Source organism: Caretta caretta, chromosome 3 (assembly GCF_965140235.1).
Source record: "Caretta caretta isolate rCarCar2 chromosome 3, rCarCar1.hap1, whole genome shotgun sequence".
Classification (NCBI taxonomy): domain Eukaryota; kingdom Metazoa; phylum Chordata; order Testudines; family Cheloniidae; genus Caretta; species Caretta caretta.
In genome coordinates, this window is record NC_134208.1 from 67,583,445 (window position 1) to 67,605,271 (window position 21,827).

The following is a 21,827-nucleotide window of genomic DNA, read 5'->3' on the forward strand; positions in this document are numbered from 1 at the left end:
AGCATGCTCAGAATGAAAGTGTGGCAGTGCAAGGGCAGGATGGGTTTGCTGTCCCACGTATGTATCTAGGGTCTCGGACAGGGCTCATAGTCACACTTCTGTCTTTAGCATGCTAGCTCAATCAGAGTTAGCCTGGGTATGTCTGCTCCATCTAGAAATTACACCTCTCAGTTTCAGTGTAAACATACCCAGAGTGTTACGCTGCATTCGGGTAACATCTAGCACAGATCTATAGTTATAACTAGCAAACAAAAACTATGTTAAGTGGCAGTTAAGGGTGCAGCAGGACATACTCTATCCATCCAGAATCTTAAAAGCATTACAATAAGATTTTATAGAGGAAGACTTGTGTATTCTTCTCCACCTTCATATTGTCTGCAATGCAGTTGATAACACACTTCAACACTCCCATAAGGCTTTCACTTCCATCTTCAGCTGGTCCAGGCAAATACATACATAAAGGCAATACGTAACCTGTAGGATTAAATAGGTATCGGCTAAAGAAAATATATGGTTTGCAGTTAGCGATCATGGGAAGGCCTTGAAAGATGGTATGCTTGTCAAGGTTCCTTCCCCACTCTGAACTTTAGGGTACAGATGTGGGGACCTGCATGAAAACCTCCTAAGTTTACTTTTACCAGCTTAGCTTAAAACTTCTCCAAGGTACAAACTATTTTACCCTTTGCTTTGGACTTTCGCTGCCACCGCCAAACGTCTAACCAGTTTTTTTATTAGGAAAGAACCCGTTTGGAAATGTCTTTCCCCCCAAAATCCTCACCAAAACCTTGCACCCCCCTTCCTGGGGAAGGTTTGATAAAAATCCTCACCAATTTGCATAGGTGACCACAGATCCAAACCCTTGGATCTTAAGAACAATGAAAAAGCATTCAGTTTCTTAAAAGAAGAATTTTAATAGAAGAAAAAGTAAAAAGAATCACCTCTGTAAAATCAGGATGGTAAATACCTTACAGGGTAATTAGATTCAAAACATAGAGAATCCCTCTAGGCAAAACCTTAAGTTACAAAAAGACACAAAGACAGGAATATCCATTCCATTCAGCACAGCTTATTTTCTCAGCCATTTAAAGAAATCATAATCTAACACATATCTAGCTAGATTACTTACTAAGTTTTAAGACTCCATTCCTGTTCTGTCCCCGGAAAAAGCATCACAGAGACAGACCCAGACCCTTTGTTTCTACCCCACTCCAGCTTTGAAAGTATCTTGTCTCCTCATTGGTCATTGTGGTCAGTTGCCAGCAAGGTTATCCTAGCTTCTTAACCCTTTACAGGTGAAAGGGTTTTTCCTCTGGCTAGGAGGGATTTTAAAGGTGTTTACCCTTCTCTTTATATTTATGACAATGCTTAATTAGGAATACTGGGCTTGGAGTGTGGTTTAATTGGAAAAACTCAGAGGTGAAAGTGGGCGATATGGGCCGGTACAGCGTACCAGTAAGAAGTGGCCACCAGTACGGGCCCGTACACAGATAACATTAAAGTGCTTTAACATCGCTGTCCCATTTGTCCCCCTGCCAGTGCTGCTGGCGGAGGGAGGGGAAGGGGCAGCTGCCCTAAGGTCCAGTGATTTAAAAGGGCCTGGGGCTCCCGGCCACCGCCACCGTAGCAGCGGCTGGAGCCCCGGGCCCTTTAAATCACCATTGGCGCCCATGCACCATGGGCCGGGCAGTATGGAAGGGCTGGCTGGGGGAGAGTGGCCTCTAGCTCCGCCCCTTCTGCCCGAGACCCCACCCCTTCCTGGGGCCCAGTGCTGGGCCCCCCTACTGGTAAGAGTTTTATGTTACTTTCACCCCTGGAAAAACTGGACTTGAAAGTTAAATGAAAAGATAGGAGGAAAAGTCCTTGGAAAAAAGACTTTATCATTTATCAGAAATAGTTGTATGTGTTGAACCAGTAGTGACCTGAAACTGGCCAGATCATGGTTTTAGCTAAAATAATAACAATCAATATGACATCACTTGTTTGTTGCACAGAACCAGGCTTGCTAGGAGTATTTATAAGATGCTGGCGCAAACCAGGATGAGAGGGTTACCCCTAGAACTGATCCTTTTATGTGTATTCTAATCAACTGCTTATGAATGTGGGGGAATCTAGTAATTGCTTATTGCTTAAGCTTTTAGATGTGTTTAGAGCACTTGCCCAAATACCGTTTGGCCTTTAGATTTAATAAAGGAATTTATAGTTAAATTGGTGTTGTGGTGATACCCTGCATAAAACAATGATATTAATAAACTTCCAATGTACCCCAGCTTAAACAAACATGCCTCTACCACAGAACCTTCACCGTGATCCTATCTGTTTTCAGCAATCATATCCGAAGACCAGCACATCTCACTGCCATGCACGCAATGCATTTTGGATGGTATTCTGCCTAAATGCTGCTGACTAGCACAGGCTGACACTCAGGATTTCTGCTTTGGGAGATACTGATATTTTGTTCCGAATCAGAACAAAACCAAATTTTTCTAAATTTCTTGCAAATCAGCAATCCCCCCAGAAACGTGCATTGGAAACACTGACACACGGTGTTTCTGAAAGGAAATATGCTCCCCAGGACTGGCAGCTGCTGACTGAAATTGACATCTTGTCTGCAGCTACCAGGGCTTCCAGGGTCTGTGGCTGCAGTGCAACCTCCCCATGCAGACTTCCCCTAGAGCCCACCCCCAGCCTTGGGCCCCCAACCCCTGAGTGGTCAATAGAGCCCTCCATCCCCTGTCCTTCGGGACCAGTCACCTGATCCCTCTCCAGTCCCACCCCTGCCCCAATCAGCCTTTTTCTCTCCCCAGTCCGCTTCCAGTCACCCACTTTTGCCACATCCTGGCCTCCTCCCATCTCCCCCGAGGGGCTGTCTGGAGTCGCTTTGGTCCCTCCCGGTATCTGGGTGCCTCCTTCCTGCCCCTCTGCAATCTCAGCCCCCAAAGGGGCATCACACCCTTTGCATCCCATTTTCAGTCTAAGGAAATAAGGTCACCTTACTCTCCGGACAGGGTAGGCGGGGAGCTGGCAGGTGATCGGGGAGCTTGGAGGGGCAATCAGGGGGTTAGGGGAGGGAATCTGGGTTAGGGTCTGGACCTTGACTATACCTTGATCAAGCATTTTAGACCTTGACAAAAATAATTGACTACTCCTGCCCTAGCCCTTGCTGTTTTACGTAGGGAAACCCTTCAGTCCACAGAACTCAGATCTGACCAGTCTAGTGTCTTGGGCAATGGCCACCCATTGTTTTTACTACATAACAGGGTTTGATTTCTCTTTCTGTTGAGCCTGAAAGAGAGTGCTTAGCATACCCATTTGCTTCAGTAAGGTCTGCGATTAATTGTCTTTGAAGTGGACACTGTTCTGCTGGCATCTTTCAGTATAACAGCAGCTATAAAATTCAAGAATGAATTTGTATCTCAGTTGCACTGGTGCAATTCTGATGACTTCAGTGGAGTTGCTTCAAATTTATATAGGTGTCAGTAATATAAGAACGAGGCTTGGTACATTTGATCAGTATAAGCCAATGCAAAATTCAAAAGGGAGTCATCCGTTGAACTGTCTCAGCACAGAGAAGTCTTGCAGCTGTGTGCTATATGAGATGCAATTTATTTATAACTGTGGTTAATGGACCTGCAACTTGGACTAGACCATCCTACAAATAATGAAAACCTGACACAGAGCCTCTGTATGTGTCTGAAGGGAAAGGGCAAAAAAAAAAAAAAAAGAGACTAATTTAATATGATGTTTAAAGCAGAGCTCAGGCAACACCTAGGTCTAGAATCTATAGCTATATTATCAAACCCTCCTACCGTAAATTCAGCTTCTACTGGCAAAATTGTGCTTTGACTCGTATAGCTTATTGCAGAAGCTTTTGCCAGTGTAACTGAATCTACACAAAGGCTCTTTCCAGTATGTGATGTAAAAAAAAAAATCACCTTTCTAACTGACTTTATTATTGCAAATGTGTCTAGTGCAAACCTGGCCCAAGTCTCTTAACTGAAATGACATCAGAACCCTTAAAGGCTGGTTCAAAGGCTGGTTCAAAGAAGGCAGAGTACTCAATAAATATTTAGTTACAATAACAATTTAGTTCCATCTGAATTCAATTTTAAAAAGTCCTTTGACATTTAATTATTCACTGTAGAGACACAGAACATTAGGTATTGCTACGCCTGTATTTAGAGTTAGAAAATCATTGTTATAACAGATGTAAATTAAATGTTATAGGACTGACTATCTTATCCATTGGGAGCTTTTACATGTTACCTATAGAATCCCATAAACAACCACAAGACCAGCTGGTTCTGGAGAATTCCATTTTGTCACCTTTCATGTTAAGTGTGCTTTGATAGCTGCTAAATGAGAACTGTCTTGGTCTTACAGTATCACCAACATTTTGGTCTCAGAACTCTAGCTCCTTTTCATTAAATCCAGATCTAACATGTTCTGTGTTTTCCCATTCTTCACAGAGATGAGTGAATGGGAGTGAATTCTTAGGCTCAGTTCAGAAACACCTGTGAACGTCTTGCTATTGGATGTCCTGAGCTTTGTCATTTGGTCCGTGGCCTTGTTCATATTAGATCTTTATCCATAAAAAAACACATTAAAGTTACATATTTAAATGCTTAAAGATCAGGAAATGCCAAAGATGAGGTTGGGTGTGAAGCTTGAACTTTGCCTCCTGGTGCAGGTGTGAACTTGCTAAAGTATGTACAAACTAGAATGCAGATTTCCTAATCCATGGACCAAAGGGCATCAGTGGTAATCTAGATTCAGTGTGGATCCAGGACAAAACCCTGAGTCCACCTCGACTACTAACTGGATCTTTTTTTCATAGATTTTAAGGCCAGAAGGGACCATTACATCATGTAGTCTGACCTCCAGTATAACACAGGGCACAGAATTTCACCCAAATACCCTACATTGAGCCCAGTAACTTGTTTGGCTAAAGCATATGTTCCAGAAAGGTACCCAAACTTGATTTGAAGACACCAATAGATGGAGAATCCACTGTTTCCCTTTGAAGTTTGTTACAATGGTTTAATCATCCTCAATGTTACAAAAATTATGCCATAGTTCTAATCTGAATTTGTCTGGCTTCAGCCTCCAGCCTTTGGGTCTTGTTATGCCTTTCTCCAGAGGACCACAGAGATCTTCAGTACCTAGTATTCTCTCTCTCTGTGAAGGTGCTTATATACTGTGATCAAGTCACTTCGTAATCTTGTTTCTGATAACCTCAACTTTAACACTTTGCACTTCACAGAGGTTATTTAGTTATGCCCTACAATGCCCCATGACAGAAGAGAAAATGAGATTTAGAGAGGTTATTTGTCCACAATCACCAAAAAGTCACCGTCAGAATTAGAAAGAAGGGCTCCAATCCCATACAAAAACTATTAGCCCATAGTGCTCTCTACTTCTTAAAAAAAACATTTAATGCCTCTTTGTCCAATCATTTCCATTTGTAAAGCTGTGTGTGAGGAGCTCTGAGGATTGATTACATTTTCAAAGTGCCACACGAACACTAAAGCGCTGTGAAACTCTTATTAACTTTAGATGTGTCCAGCCTTTCAGAGCCTGGGGTGATGGTAGCTGAGAAGATTTTCAGGCTGTGAAAGGAGTGGGAGTTTGGAAGGACAGAGATATCTTTGCAGAAGAATTTTCGGCTGTGAGAGAAAATGAGCAAGTACCCAGGGTACCAGTTGAGCTTGTAGGTTCAGTTAGCAAGTATAGATTTAATGCTCTAAACACAAGTTTTAAAATACTTTATCTTCCTATAGAGACAGGTTCAAATATCAGTGCAGAGTCAGCTCAACCATCATTCTTTCCAAAATCAATAAACTGAACTCCAGGCATTATCATGATGCTTTTTCATACAAAAAACTCAAGTCCTGTCTGCACTATTAAGAAGCAGAAGAGCCAATGAGTGTTGTAAAAGTAGGGATTTGCCTTGGTGGCATTGTACAAAACTTTGCCCCCATTCACCTAGAACTGTAGGACACTGGCTTGTACACTGATCAGTTACTCATGCTGTCTTGTGCACCTACTAGCTGCCAACCTCCATGAAGTCAATGGTGTATGTTTATAATTTAGAAAGCACATTGGAATGAAGGATACTTAGTGTTCTGCATTTTTAGTTTTTACCAATTTTCACCGATAAACTACCAGATTTTTTATTAAAGGAGTTAGTTTTTTTACTGATTTACACCCGTTTATCAATCTACACAATATTTTTTTCAGGTACTTATTTTTGTTAAACACTAATGCTTTACACAATTGTTATGTCCTGCAGCTCTGAGACTGAAGCAGTTCCGCAGTGTAAAACAACGAACACACACACGGCGGAGGTTGGAAAATCAAACATTACTATTGCGCTATGATTGGCTCACAAGGAGACACTGCCTGCCTATTTCTTTGCATCTGTTTAGTGCAGTGCTGAATTTAAACAATCAATCCTCCACAGATAAAGATAAGGTAAAAAAAGTAAATATGTGATGAAGACGTAAATCTATACCTGAATACCAACAAGAAAATCAGTGCATAGAAATTGTCAAGCGAAGTCAAGACAGGAGTGAAGAAGATGCATTGCACTGAAAGTACTGCAGCATTGAGGTTAGTGCTTGTACTGACAGAATAAAAGAGCATGTCGAAAGCAAGTAACATAAGAAACTTAAAGAAGACAGTGAACTTTGGGATAAACAGTCAATACCAGGAGCTTTCACAAGGGCTTTAATGAAAAAGAGGATGCAGCAGAACTGCATCAATGAATTTGTGCATGCTCTTTGTTTTGCCAGACAACTGCTGTTAATTGCAGAGGGGCCTTTTGGTGATTTTGTGTACAATAGTGTCCAACAGCAAAAACCCTTCCTAATGCAGACAATCTCACTGGTAAGTACCTGAAAGAAGATGACGATGGTTTAGTATCTAAACTGATGAAATGAACTGATGGAAAGGTGGTGTCTAGTCTGATTTTTGATGAGTCTCCTGATGCTTTGGACCATCAGCTTCTTGGCCTTTTGTTTTTGTTTCTTGATTCCAAAGCACATAAACCAACATTGTTTTATACTGATGTGACATTCATCCTCTCTGCTGACACCCGTTTTGTCGACCTAGCAATAACTGATATGTTTGAGATGTACCAACTAACCAGGGGAAATGTGGTCACAACTAACACAGATTTCATCCCGGTTTTAATGTTTGGAAAATAAACACCCCAAAATTCCGGGAATTTTTTTTTACCAATAAAAACTGAAAATGTGGAATGCTAAAGGATACTTTTATGCATGCTTACCATTACACTACACACTACTTAGTTGGGGCATACTGAATAAGAATGGCAGCTTGATCAGGAAGTCAGCCAGGAAATTGATTTAGCCTACCAGTAATGGCTGTTAACTTTGCCAGTAATTATATAAATCCCTCCTAATGAAAATACCTTTAAATAATAGTTAGGGGCCAGCTTATGAACCCCTTTAATCACAATATTGAGTAGGTATACTCACAAGTAATTTCTCTGCAGCCAATGGGACTATGTATGTGAGCAACTGCTCATCACTGTCAGTAAGGAGTTTACAAACTGTCCTTAAGGGTATCTCTGCACTGCAATGTAAACCCAGGGTGAGTAGAACTCAAGTTAGAAGACCCTGAGTTATTAACCTAGGGCTTGAGCACCTAAACTCATTTGTAGCCCCAGGTTGGGAATGGTTGAACCCTGGGTCCCAACCTGGGGCTCCAGTGTCTACACTGAATTTATGCAGGCCCAAGTCCAACCGCCCACATCTCAGACTTCGTAGCACCCTCCCAAAATGTGGCCTTTTGTTCGTGGCGCTGTGTGGGAAAACTTGATTGTCCATCACACTTCTGTGCAGAGAACAAATAAAGTTGACCCATGGGATTGTGGGATACTTTTGGTGGACTCCCAGAGGACAAATCTAGTGTGGCTGCATCTACACTGCAAAGCAATAGGGCTTGAACCCTGTGTCCTGGCTTGTTTTGGACTGCTTACTTTGCCTAAGAGCCTTTGCAGCGTGAAAGGCTTCCTGAAAGTCCAAGTATACTATATCCACTGGATCACACTTGCCCACATGTTTGTTGACTGCCTCAAAGAATTCTAATAGATTGGTGAGGCATTATTTCCCTTTACAAGAGCCATGTTGATGCTTCCCAATTTATCATGTTAATCTATGTGTCTGATAACTCTGTTCTTTACTAGAGCTTCAATCAATTTGCCTGGTACAGAAGTTAGATTTACTGGCTATAATTGCCAGGATCAACTCTAGAGCCTTTTTAAAAAATCAATGTCACATTAGCTATCTGCCAGTCATCTGGTACAGAGGCTGATTTAAATGATAGGTTATATACCACAATTAGTAGTTCTGCAATTTCATATTTGAATTCATTCAGAACTCTTGGGTGAACACCATCTGGTCCTGGTGACTAATTACTGTTTAATTTCCAGTTGGTTCCAAAATGTCCTCTATTAACACCTCAATCTGGGACAGTTCCTCAAATTTGTCACCTAAAAAGATTGGCTCAGATGTGGGAATCTCCCTCACATCTGCTACAGTCAAGACCAATGCAAAGAATTCATTTCACTTCTTTGCAAAGGCCTTATCTTCCTTGAATGCTCCTTTAGCATCTTGATCATCCAGTGGCCCCACTGGCTGTTTGGCAGGCTTCTTTCTTCTGATGTACTTTAAAAAGTTTTGGTGTTAGTTTTTGTGTTTTTTGCTAGTTGCTCTTCAAATAATTTTTTGACCTGCCTAATTATACATTCACACTTGACTTGCCAGAATGTATGCTCCTTTCTGTTTTCCTCAGTAGGATTTGACTTCCAATTTTGAAAAGATCATTTTTTGTCTCTAACTACCTCTTTTACTCTATTGTTTAGTCATGATGGCATTTATTTTTTTCAGTCCTCTTACTGTTTTTTTTTATTTGGTTATATGATTTGATTATTCAAGCATGGAATTTCTATCCATAGAGATTTTATGGTACTGTTTTATGCATTTAAGATTTTTACTATGTTTGACTCTATGCTTTCTTTCACGTATAGTACCATTCCCCCACGAGCATGGCCTACTCTGTACTTTGTACCTATGTACTTTGTACCCTGGTATTACTGTATCCCATTGATCATCATCATTCCACCAAGTTTCTGTGATGCCTATTATATCAATATCCTCCTTTAATACCAGGCGCTCAAGTTCACCCACCTTAGTGTTTAGATTTCTTGCATTAGTGTACAAGCACTTATACAATTTGCCAGTATTTAGCCATCTGCCTTCATGGGATGTAATTGAAAGGGACTCTTTTTTTGTTTGACTGTTTCTCTTCATTTCCTACCTGTACTTTATCAACTTCTATCCTCTTGTCTTTACTAGGATATAGAGTATCCCCTTTAATAACTCCTCCCATAAGGGATTTGTCTGTCCAAACCATGTGCTCCTCCACACCTGTTGGCTTTTCTCCAGTGCTTGGTTTAAAAACTCCTCTATGACCTTTTTAATTTTACATGCCAACAATCTGGTTCCATTTTGCTTTAGGTGGAGACCATTCTTCCTGTATACGCTTCTCCCTTCCCCAAATGTTCCCCAGTTCCTAATAAACCTAAATCCATCCTCCAAACACCATTGTTCTCATCCACACATCTGCAGTTCTACCTGTCTAACTGGTGCTGCACATGGAATTGGAAGCATTTCAGAAAATGCCATCATGGAGGTCCTGGATTTTAATCTCTGTTTTAGCAGCATATGGGGCCCTACACAGTATTATTAAACCGATGCTCCTATGCTGGTGCAACTGGTGCCCCTACACCAGAGCATTTGGCTCTGTGAATACGGCCCCTGCCTTCTGCCTAGTAAGGAGACTGCAGCGCGCGCTGGGTGTGTGGGGGAGCTGATCTTACCCTCACCTGCTGTCCCAGTCATAGGTGCAGACTCTGTGGGTGGGAGTTCCAGGGCCGGAGCACGTATGGGGAAAATTTAGTGGGTGTGGAGCACCCACTGGTGCCAAGCTCCCTCCCTCTGCCCCCCACTCCCCTGCGCCTCTCATGCGCCGGTGGCCCCACGCTTACTAACTTCTCCCCCTCCCTCCCAGTGCTTCTGGAGCGCTGCAAACAGCTGATTCATGGCGTTCAAGCTCTAGGAGGGAGGGGGAGGAGTGGGGATGGGGCATGCTTGTGGGAGGAGGTGGGGAAGAGGTGGGCTGGGGTGTGGAGCAGGGGTGGGAAGAGGCAGGGGCATGGGGGAAAGGATGGAGTGTAGGCGGGGCCTGGAGTGGAGGCAGAGGGGTCGAGCACCCCCCCCGGCAAGACGAGAAGTCAGCACCTATGGTCCTGGTGGTCCCTCAAATTTTCGAGTGCCGTATGCTGTCGCATATGCTGCATATATCTAAGGATGTCCCTGTGCACATAAGCCTGTTTAAATGCCTCAAGAGATCCATAACCTTTGCAGCAGGCAATTCACCATGCAGTTCTCCAGTCATCACAAACCCAGCTATCTATATTTCTAATGATCAAATCCCCCATTACTATTACCTATCTCTTCCTAATAGCTGGAGTTCCCTCCCGCAGAGTGGTATACTTAGTGCGAGAAGATACCATAACATAATCTGGAAGCAGGGTCCCAACTATGGGATCATTTTCCTCTGCTCCAGCTTGATGTTCTCATTCTCTGAGATGTTCTCCTCCTCAACACCACAGAGGCTGTCAGACTGAGGGGTGGGACCACACTACTGTGTTCCAGAAAGTCTCATTTATGTACCTCTCTGTCTCCCTTAGCTTCTCCAGTTCAGCCACTCTGGTCTCGAGAGCCTGTACTTGGTCTCTGAGGGCCAGGAGTTGCTTGCACCGAATGCACACATATGCTACCTGCCCACAAGGTTGGTAATGGAACATACTGCATTCAGTGCAATAGACTGGATAGCCCCTACTCTGCTGCTGGACTTCTGCCTGCATTATTTTTACTCTTGCAGGGTTTTTGTTGTTGTTTGTTTGCTCTTTGTGCGTGGTTTTCTTTTTGTGTTTTCCTCTGGGGGGAGGGTTATTGGCCTAAGTTTAGAGAATTAGATGTATCTGGCTCTCATGTTGCCTCACAAAACTCCCTTGTTTGCTGCTCCTGTTCACTAGCTCCCTGGTTGCTTACAAGCTTGCTTTTTTAAAACCCCTATTCTCCCTGAGTTAGCTCCTCCTCATCAAGGGATCCTAAAGGGATTAGGGATAAAAGGAGGACAGGCTAGAGCCTAGTTAGGAAGCTCTCAGCTAAACCACTTCAGTTGAGATTTTCCAAAACAATTCCGCCAGAGGAAGATACCCAGTATGGAAAATTTCAGCCTGAATGGTTGAAGTTTGGCAAAGTTATAAGCAATTGAAAACAGGGTCTTAGAATGGGAAATATCAGGCAACCTTAATAATAGGTGGCACTACCAGCTCTATCTAGAACAGAGGTGGGCAAAGTATGGCCTGTGGGCCACATCCGGCCCACGGGACCCTCCTGCCCGGCTCCTGAGCTCCTGGTTGGGAGACTAGCCCCCGCCCCTCCCCCGCTGTTCCCTCTCCCCTGCAGCCTCATCTTCCTGCGCCGCTGGCGCAATGCTCTGGGCGGCGGGGCTGTGAGCTCCTGGGGCAGTGCAGCTGCAGAGCCCGGCCTGACTCAGTGCTCTGTGCTGTGTGGTGAGGTGGCTGGCTCCAGTCGGGCGGCACGGCTGTAGCACCGCCAGCCACCATTGCTCCAGGCAGCACGGTAAAGAGGCAGGGAGCAGGGGGTTTGGATAGAGGGCAGGGGAGTTCAGGGTGGTGGTCAGGGGGCGGGGGTGTGGATAGGGGTTGGGGGGATCAGAGGGGAATCAGGGGGGTTGAATGGGGGAAGGGGTCCCGGGGGGCAGTCAGGAAGGAGGAGGGGTTGGATGGGGTGGCGGGGGGCAGTCAGGGGCAGGGGTTCTGGGGGAGGTCAGGGAGAAGGGGTGGTTGGATGGGGCAGGGGTCCCAAGGGGGGCAGTCAGGAAGGAGAGGGGTGGTTGGATGGGGCGGTGGGGGGCAGTCAGGGGTGGGGGATCTGGGGGCGGTCAGGGGACAAGGAGCAGGGGGGGGAGATAGGGGGCAGGGGCCGGGCCATGCCTGGCTCTTTGGGGAGGCAAAGCCTCCCCTAACTGGCCCCACATACAATTTCCAAAACCCAATGCAGCCCTCAGGCCAAAAAGTTTGCCCGCCCCTGATCTATAAGAATCACCAATAGCATTACAGCATTTCTGGTTGAGGGATCCAGCTATGGAATGACTTCCCAGAGTTTCTCTGTCTAACCTAGAGCTTAATCATCTTTAGGGCATGTTGCAAGACCATCTCTTTGAAAAAGCTTTCCTACAATAGTCAGACTGAAAACGTAAAAGATGTCTTTATATTCAATGAAAGCAGAGTCACTTAAACCAAGGAAAGAAGAGCTCTAATTTACCTGGGAAGCTCTTAGATTGTGTATGGATGGAGACCATACAAAACCCTTTGACATGTCCTGAATGACTATTTCAAGAAACTATGTACACTTTTTATAAGAGTAGATTTATATATAATGCGAACTACTTGTTCTGAGTGATCATGCATCTGTTCTATTTAAAATCTTTAAATTCAGAATTAAACACAAACTCATATAGTAGATTTTAACGTATTAGTCAACTCCAGTTCACCTCACCTGACAGAGCTACATATCTGAATATGATGAGCAGGATTTTGTCCATTGCACATGAAAATTCTTGGTAAGATTTACTTCATTAGCTTATTATCCACATATCTTTTGGATTGTTTTGGACTCCTCTCAAAAATTCATAGGACAATGTTGGTCCAAGGAGCCATTTTGAAATAGTCTGAGAAACACAAAGTTGAAAGAGTTGGTTAGAAACAAGAGATACTGTCATTATTCATTTTTAGCTATTATCTGACTACTTAACATGCTCCTTATATTTCCTCAACACCCACTATCTCATACATTACACACAATAGTTAGTAAGAAAAATTTCATCAGATAATGCTGCAATCTGACTATTCAACAATGAGGAAATAAAATTTATCAAGGCTCCAGCATTTAGTTATCTCACTATATAAGGGGGAGGGGGCGGGGGAGTAGCCTTTTAAGAAAATCTAGCTATGCATAATCATTAGGCTGTAAGTTTCTTGTAAACCAGCTAAGTAAGAATCTGCATATATTTAATAGTCATCAGAAATTTTAAAAAATCAATCATCTCATGCCTCTTTAAGGTTTAGGAAAATCTCAAACAAAATCTTTTGCCCTTCTGAGTAATCTGTCAATCTTAACGGTCATCGTGGTTGGCTTGGCTTGAACTAATAGTTCTTTTATAAATACCATTAGGTTTGCCATTTTACACACAATAACTGTGCTGTTGTAATATCATTTGCATTAAGCTTATGCCCGAAGTCCATTTAAAACATGAGTTTGTGCTCTAGAAGCAATATAATCTAACAACCAGTGAAAATATATATCTAAAAGAAAATATGACATTAACAATACATGTAGCTACCTCAGTTGTACTCCAGCACAAATATAGGCCATGTGCTTTAACTTTTACTGCAGAGCTTTTGTAAACCTGTCATCCTCATAAAAGTGTTCATAACAGAGTCCAGGGTTAATCATTTGCTAAAGTAATTTTGTTCCCGTTTTTTACCTTGTGATCACAAGCAACTATTATGTTTTCAAATAAAACTCGCACATTTAGCTACATAAAAGCAAATTGTTATAAACTAAATAGAATTAATATGTATGCAAGTACTATTGTGTGTTCCAGTGGTTACAGTCAAACTTTATTTTTTGTCTTAATCACCTGGGTGTTTTCCACTCATCTATGGGAAATTGGCATGGTAGGTGCTTCATCATAAATAGAAACACAGAGACACAAGGTGGGTGAGATAACATCTATTCGTGAAAGAGATGAGAGACTCTCAGTACCTTTCCCACACCTGATGAAGAGCTCTGTGTACCTCAAAAGCATGTCACTCCCCAACAGAATAAATAAAAGATATTACCTCACCCACCTTGTCCCTCTAATATCCTGGGACCAACATGGCTACAACAATCCTGCAAACAAAATATAAACACATATATTTTCAAATGTGTATCAATCTCACATCCAGACTTCATTATGCAAGGCCTTTGTCCATTCTGCAATGGTGTGCGCTTCTCCACCCTGTTTAAATTGAGAGCAATTATTCCAGTTTGACTGGCTGTCTTTTATAAAACAAGGTCACATTGCCAGCAGGAGACGTGTTTCGAAGTCATTTGGCTCTAATTACAAGCTGTGGTCAGTAGTTAGGGAGACTGTCTTCAACATCTTCATCTGGACTGGCATTTTCAAAGGTGCCTAAGGAGGTTAGGAGTCCAACTCCTATTGATTTTCCATGGGATTTGGGCACCTAATTTATTTAGGCCCTTTGAAAATTCCAGCCATATTGTAGAAAAGTTTGCTTAACATACTGGTTAACAGTCCTCAGGTTGACTGAAAGTCAAGCCTGCTCAATTATACATAGCCCTACGATTGTCAGCATGCTAAGACTACGAATCCCAATTCTCCTGGAGCTAATGTGGCAGGCGACAGTTTTTGAGACGGCACAGGTCCTGCTTTCCATGCACAGTGTTGCAGATGTGTGGTTTAGCTTGTGACCATTGTGCATGGGTGGCATAGAAGCATTTGTTCTATCATCAGTACTATTAACTCCAGGAGTTCAAAAATCATGGGGCAGAGCCCAAAATATCATGAGATTGGCCTAAAAATCATGAGATTAAAAAAAAATAATAATCAGGGTGGGTTTGTTACTGGATTTTTTTGTTTTATTTGTTTCTGTCTTCTGTTTTACAAACTCCCCTCAGGCCAACCTCTATGCGTGTGTTACAATTACGGGTTGAAAAGACAACCCTGAATACTTGCTTGGTGTGGCACTCTGTCTCCCTCTAGTGGTTGCTAGGCCTGCTAGAGATTGATGAGCCTGCTACTGTGTTGGCTAAGTGAGGGGTGTTTTTCAGCTCATGCAGTAGAGGCTCACGCATGTGGCTCAAGAGGTCCCAGGTTTGATCCCCGACAATGACTTCGGAGGTGGTCGGTGTTACACACGCAAAATGTGCCCCCACAGAAATGTAGGCCTGGCTCCTCTATACATTTGCTCTCTGATGTCCCCTTCCTCTCTTGCAGGTTCCCACACACCGTCAACTCATGTGTCCTTGCAGACTCCAGCAGCCTTCCACTCCTGCTCCCCCGCAGGCTCCCCCACCAACTCCTCCAGCCTCCTTGCAGGCTACAGCAGCTGCCCCACACCTGCAGGGGAGGAGGTCTCTCCTGGGCTCCTATCTCTGTTTATTCCCCCTTTCTGCCCTATGGGGGCTTGGGGTGAGGCTAGTGCTGCCAAGCTCACAAAGGGGAAACTGGGCTGAGCCTCCACTCACAGGGTTGCCCTGCTGTGGCTGCTGCCTGCAGCACAACTAGCACAGCAGCATCTAGTGGCCGAAAGGTGAAACTGCAGGTGACTGGTAAAATCCCTGAGATGGTTGTTTTTTTCCTCACAAGATTGCAAATCGCTCCCTTCCTCTCCCCGCAGCCCCCGCAATCTCACCCTAAAGTTTAATCCTGTGAGTATTGGCAGTGTGTTTTCATATTTCCTAGACATTGACCATGAGCTTCTAAAAATACATAAATAAAGAGGGGGGGATTTTATATTGACAACAACAAACAAACAACAAACCACTCTGAGCAACTGCTTGTGCTGCATAATCAAATACAGCATCTTAGGCATCTGGCACCTTGCATGCTTGGTTCAGCTACAGAACTGTGTCAGGCTCTGTATTGCGTTCAGGAAGATTCCCCAAGTTCCAAAATGTCCCCGTCAGAGTTAAGCAGATGAAGAGCTTCCCTGCACCACTCAGGGCAGTGGGTAAGCCACATTCCTTCACAAATTTGTTAGTCTCTAAGGTGCCACAAGTACTCCTCGTTCTTATTCCTCTACTGCTCTCTCAAGCCCAGGAGTAGAAGGGGAGCTCCCCTCTGCTCTAAGCTCTGCACCTACCCACTTCCCCCCCCCTTTAATTTCTGATCCCCAGATAACATTGTTGGAGGAGATGCAGAACTGGGCTAGCCTTACAAACTGTGTGACTGCATGTTGTGTCCCTAGGATCAGTCATATGACCGGAGAGGCTCCAAGGGCAGCAAGCACTGGCTTAGCACTGCACTGTTTCTGCTGCTGATACCTGGGCCCCTGTCTCTCCAGCCACTAGTAATGTTTCTTCCTGCTCTCCCTGTCTGGTCTCCTCCAGCCACACGAGTGAGTGGAAATGTCTTCTGCTGTCCTGCACAGAGACCCAGACCAGCAGGCATCACAACATCCCTCAGGTACAGCGGAAGGGACAGGAGACAGAGCCTACGTATAGGCAGAGATAGAGGGGTGCAGGAGCTGGGAAGACCACAGGGAAGCAGGATTTGGTGGGGTATAGGACATAGGTCGGGGAGGTAGTCAGTGTAGCAGCAGAAAGGAGACCAGGAGAGTAGGAGCTGTGGCATCAAAACATTTATGCAGACATCTCGAAGAGTTTACTGTTGTGTCCTATACTGAGCTGTATATAGTTTCAAATTAAGATTCATAGATTGCTTGTTTAATCCTGCAGCTCACTCAATGCATCATGCAGCTTCTCTAACTGAACTCTCTAGTAAAAAAACCCAAACCTGGAATGGACTCATCCACTCAATGTGCAGTGGCAGTCAAAAAAGCGAACAGAATGTTGGGAATCATCAAGAGAGGGATAGATAATAAGACAGAAAATATCATATTGCCACTATATAAATCCATGTCATGCCCACACCTTGAGTACTGCGTGCAGATGTGGTCGTCCTATCTGAAAAAAGATGTCCTGGAATTGGAAAAGGTTCAGAAAAGGGCAACAAAAATGATTAGGGGTATAGGATGGCTTCCGTATGAGGAGAGATTAATAAGACTGGGACTTTTCATCTTGGAAAAGAGGCAACTAAGGGGGGATATGACAGCAGTCTATAAAATCACGAGTGGTATAGAGAAAGTAAATAAGGAAGTGTTATTTACTTCATCTCATAATACAAGAACAAGGGGCCACCAAATGAAATTAATAGGTAGCAGGTTTAAAACAAACACAAGAAAGTATTTTTTCATGCAACGCACTGTCAACCTCTGGAACGCCTTGCCAGAAGGTGTTGTGAAGGCCAATACTGTAACGGGGTTCAAAAGGGAGCTAGATAGATTCATGGAGGATAGGTCCATCAATGACTATTAGCCAGGATGGGCACAATATATTAGCACCTTAATCAAGCATAAAGCATAGGTAAAGCAGGTAGCGCAGTGTAGCATAATAATCAGACCCGCTTCTGGGGTGCTAGTAGACTGTTCCTATCATCATCCATGCTGCTCCTATTTGGTGTAAGTCATGCACACCTTGTTATATGGCCTTGTAATGTCAGGCTGGCATAGATTATTAAAATGGTTTCATCTATAAACATTCTATTCTAAATATATTTTCATACACACTAACCCAAAATCCTTTTAACTGATACATTTTTTACTTAGTCTGATAAAACTCTAATTAGTACCTTCTGATCTATTGTCTTTTAGCCATTACTATCCTCCTCCTTACTCAATCCAGCTGTCTTTTCATTGCTTTCGTGTATTTCATTATTTCTTACAACAGTTGTCTTATTCTTACTTATCTGCTTCTTATGGCCTTGGAGTTACTGTTTGGCTAGCTCTGTTCAGTCACTATCCATCCTCCCTAATCTCTATTACTAGGGAGATCTGCATCTCACTAGTAAATCCAGGGCCAGCCATAGACTAAATGGCACCCCAGGCAAGGAGTGTCTTCAGCGCCTCCCCCTCTCCATTTTTTACATTTTTGAATGCCTTATTTTTTATTGCATTTGTAGCCCATTTTACGACTTTGATGCACAATTTGCATGCATGATTTATCCCTGTCATATAAGATGATAAATTTGCACACTAGGATCTGTAAATCTATATTTATTCATCCCATATATAAGGAAATAAAAAAATTCATTTCCCCTAAGTTTATAGAAACATTTTAATTTTAAGAATAACTGAAACGTACTGACATCAAGAAATTGAACTGTGCACCACCATTGAGTGGACCAATATTAAATAGTGTTACAGTAGGTAACAGCCTTCTGTACCTTCTGTACCTTCTGTAGGTAACAGAGATCCACTTCCTGGACACTACAGTGCTAATAAACAATGGCCACATAAACACCACCCTATACCGGAAACCTACTGACCGCTATTCCTACCTGCATGCCTCCAGCTTTCACCCTGACCACACCACACGATCCATCGTCTACAGCCAAGCTCTGCGATACAACCGCATTTGCTCCAACCCCTCAGACAGAGACAAACACCTACAAGATCTCTGTCAAGCTTTCTTACAACTACAATACCCACCTGCAGAAGTAAAGAAACAGATTGATAGAGCCAGAAGAGTTCCCAGAAGTTACCTACTACAGGACAGGCCTAACAAAGAAAATAACAGAACGCCACTAGCGGTCACCTTCAGCCCCCAACTAAAACCCCTCCAACGCATTATTAAGGATCTACAACCTATCCTAAAGGATGACCCAACACTCTCACAAGTCTTGGGAGACAGGCCAGTCCTTGCCTACAGACAGCCCCGCAACCTGAAGCAAATACTCACCAACAACCACATACCACACAACAGAACCACTAACCCAGGAACTTATCCTTGCAACAAAGCCCGTTGCCAATTGTGCCCACATATCTATTCAGGGGACACCATCACAGGGCCTAATAACATCAGCCACACTATCAGAGGCTCGTTCACCTGCACATCCACCAATGTGATATATGCCATCATGTGCCAGCAATGCCCCTCTGCCATGTACATTGGTCAAACTGGACAGTCTCTACGTAAAAGAATAAATGGACACAAATCAGATGTCAAGAATTATAACATTCATAAACCAGTCGGAGAACACTTCAATCTCTCTGGTCACGCAATCACAGACATGAAGGTCGCTATCTTAAAACAAAAAAACTTCAAATCCAGACTCCAGCGAGAAACTGCTGAATTGGAATTCATTTGCAAATTGGATACTATTAATTTAGGCTTAAATAGAGACTGGGAGTGGCTAAGTCATTATGCAAGGTAGCCTGTTTCCTCTTGTTTTTTCCTACCTCCCCCCCCCAGATGTTCTGGTTTAACTTGGATTTAAACTTGGAGAGTGGTCAGTTTAGATGAGCTATTACCAGCAGGAGAGTGAGTTTGTGTGTGTATGGGGGTGGGGGGGAAGTGAGAAAACCTGGATCTATGCAGGAAATAGCTCGACTTGATTATGTAAAGAGTTGTCACTTTGGATGGGCTAGCACCAGCAGGAGAGTGAATTTGTGTGGGGGGCTGGAGGGTGAGAAAACCTGGATTTGTGCTGGAAATAGCCCACCTGTTGATCACTTTAGATAAGCTATTACCAGCAGGACAGTGGGGTGGGAGGAGGTATTGTTTCATATTCTCTGTGTGTATATAAAGTCTGCTGCAGTTTCCACGGTACACATCTGATGAAGTGAGCTGTAGCTCACGAAAGCTCATGCTCAAATAAATTGGTTAGTCTCTAAGGTGCCACAAGTACTCCTTTTCTTTTTGCGAATACAGACTAACACGGCTGTTCCTCTGAAACCAGCCTTAAAACATTAACTCTTGTCCTTTCGTTCAAAAGGTCACTTTTCTCACCTTTGCATCAGAGAGATCCAAAGACTGGCTAATGGCATTTTCAAGCAATAAAACAGCAAGTGATGTAAGTCTCTCATTGGACATCATTGATCGAAGATATGTTTTAATGAGCCTGAGCTTCAAAAAGCTGTGCTTACCACTCGTGATTGTGGCCGGCAGCATGAACAGAATCCTCAAAGCTATCCACACATTAGAAAATGTGTCCTTCAGTTCCGCATCATGAATGAGTTGGAGAACTTGGAGTGGAGAGAGCTTCCCGTGTGGCAAAACGTGTCAGATGTTGTCCAATATGACACAGAGGTCTTTATCATTGATGTGCAAACATTCCCCATGTGTCAGCATCCAGTGAAAGTCCACATGCAATTGTTCAAGAGTGTTTTCCTATCTGCTGGCAGCTTACTAAGGACATACAAACCCCTGCAGGTCTTTTCATGGTGCTTCATTGGTCCAAACCTTTCTTCGATGGACACTTGAGCAGTGTCAGTGAGCAAGCAAAAAACCCTCCCTCCTGAATGTTTCTTCCGAGCTTCCCATCATCTCATCTCTGGCCTCGTAACCAAATCATCTCTTCATCTGATGAATACGAGTTTCCTTGAGGACAGGCTCAACTCCTAAGTTTTCCGCCATTTCTTTGGCAGCAGTGATGGCATCTTCAACTCCATTTGTCTCTGTAGGCCACAACGAAATCAAGGCAGCTTCTCCTCAAAGTAGTAGCAGTCATGATGTCTATCAACTGAGCTTGTAATGGCTTGCTTACAACATTTACTTGGAACAGACTATCGTGCCAAACCACAATTGAGACCAGAAATTTGAAGTCTCTGATCTGGTTTGCCAGGCTTTGCACCTCATGCTGGATTCTGGCCTCGGCTTTACTCAACTGCCCCAGTTCCATCAGGGCATTGTAAACCTCAGTCACTTGATATCTCACTGATATCTGACTGACAGCTGTCCCAGTGTGTGTCCCAGTGAGTGTCACTTAGCAGCTTCATGGTCAGATTTGTAACATTGTCCATGAGCATCTTCCACCTGATAGCTGATGCCGAAAACAGGACGTATATCCTTTGCAGTACTGTGAAGAAAGATACTGAATCTAAAAAAGATGATGCTGAATCTGACACAACCAGGTTGAAGGAATGGCAGCCACAAGGCACAAAGAAAGCTCTTGGATTCAGTGCAAAGATCCTTGCCTGGTAAACAGCATCCCGAGCCTGGTGCTCCCCAAGGCCAGCACCCCATTGCTTGCCCCTAAGTCAGACCCTGCTTATAAATAGCAGACATTTGTCTGGCTTCCTTCACCTTGTTGCCTACATAGGTCAAGATGTCTTTCTAAAAGATATGCTCTAGCTTGACTAGAAGATATGGACTGGATGCAGGAAACACTTAGTGAAGTTCTGTGGCCAATGTTATGCAACTAGATGACTATAATGGTTCCTTTTGGCCTACAAATCTATGAATTTGGGTAGCAGAAGTAGCAAGATGGGAGTGGGCATGTTGGGACACAAGGACACATGGGAGGTGAGGAGGAGCATTCTTTCTAATGTATTTGTGTGTGTGTAGGTTGCCAGACACTTCCCGACACTTCCAGACACTTCCCTTTATCAGAGGGGTAGCCGTGTTAGTCTGTATCCACAAAAACAACGAGGAGTCTGGTGGCACCTTAAAGTCTAACAGATTTATTTGGGCATAACCTTTCGTGGGTAAAAAACCCAATTCTTCAGATGCATGCACTTCCCTTTATAAGACCTTGTTGTGGCAGCTATGGCAATTTCTCTATGGGGATCTTACTTTATTAAGTTATGTGTCATTGTGGGCCAGGGATTGTATGCAAATCCATGGGAGAGGGGGAACATAGCTCCTCCAGGAATTAAGAAAAGTTGGGGATCGTGACAGATATGGCAATTTTCTGCAATATCCTTTGAAAAACTTATTAAATTCAGTTTAAATTATGTATTGTATTAAAAATGCAAAGTGTAGGTACTGTTATGGAATTGTAACTTGTCTAGGGGGACACATGACCCTAGGAAGTGTTATGAGCCAAACAATAATTAAATTTTGGGACAAACAAAGTTA

At 43.4% G+C, this 21,827-nt stretch overlaps 1 long non-coding RNA gene across 2 annotated transcripts in view; it reads left to right on the top strand.

Annotated features, from left to right (window-relative positions):
* Positions 1 to 21,162, top strand: part of LOC142071530 (uncharacterized) — a 46,459-nt gene extending 25,297 nt beyond the window's left edge. Inside the window, exons 4-6 of one of the 2 annotated variants that reach the window (XR_012667608.1) lie at positions 15,184 to 15,511; positions 16,157 to 16,374; positions 19,744 to 21,162. This is a non-coding gene — a long non-coding RNA (uncharacterized LOC142071530). Of the gene's footprint in view, positions 1 to 15,183; positions 16,375 to 19,743 lie in introns of both variants that reach the window. The other variant, XR_012667607.1, reaches the window with a different exon arrangement.
* Positions 21,163 to 21,827: the final 665 nt, after the last annotated feature.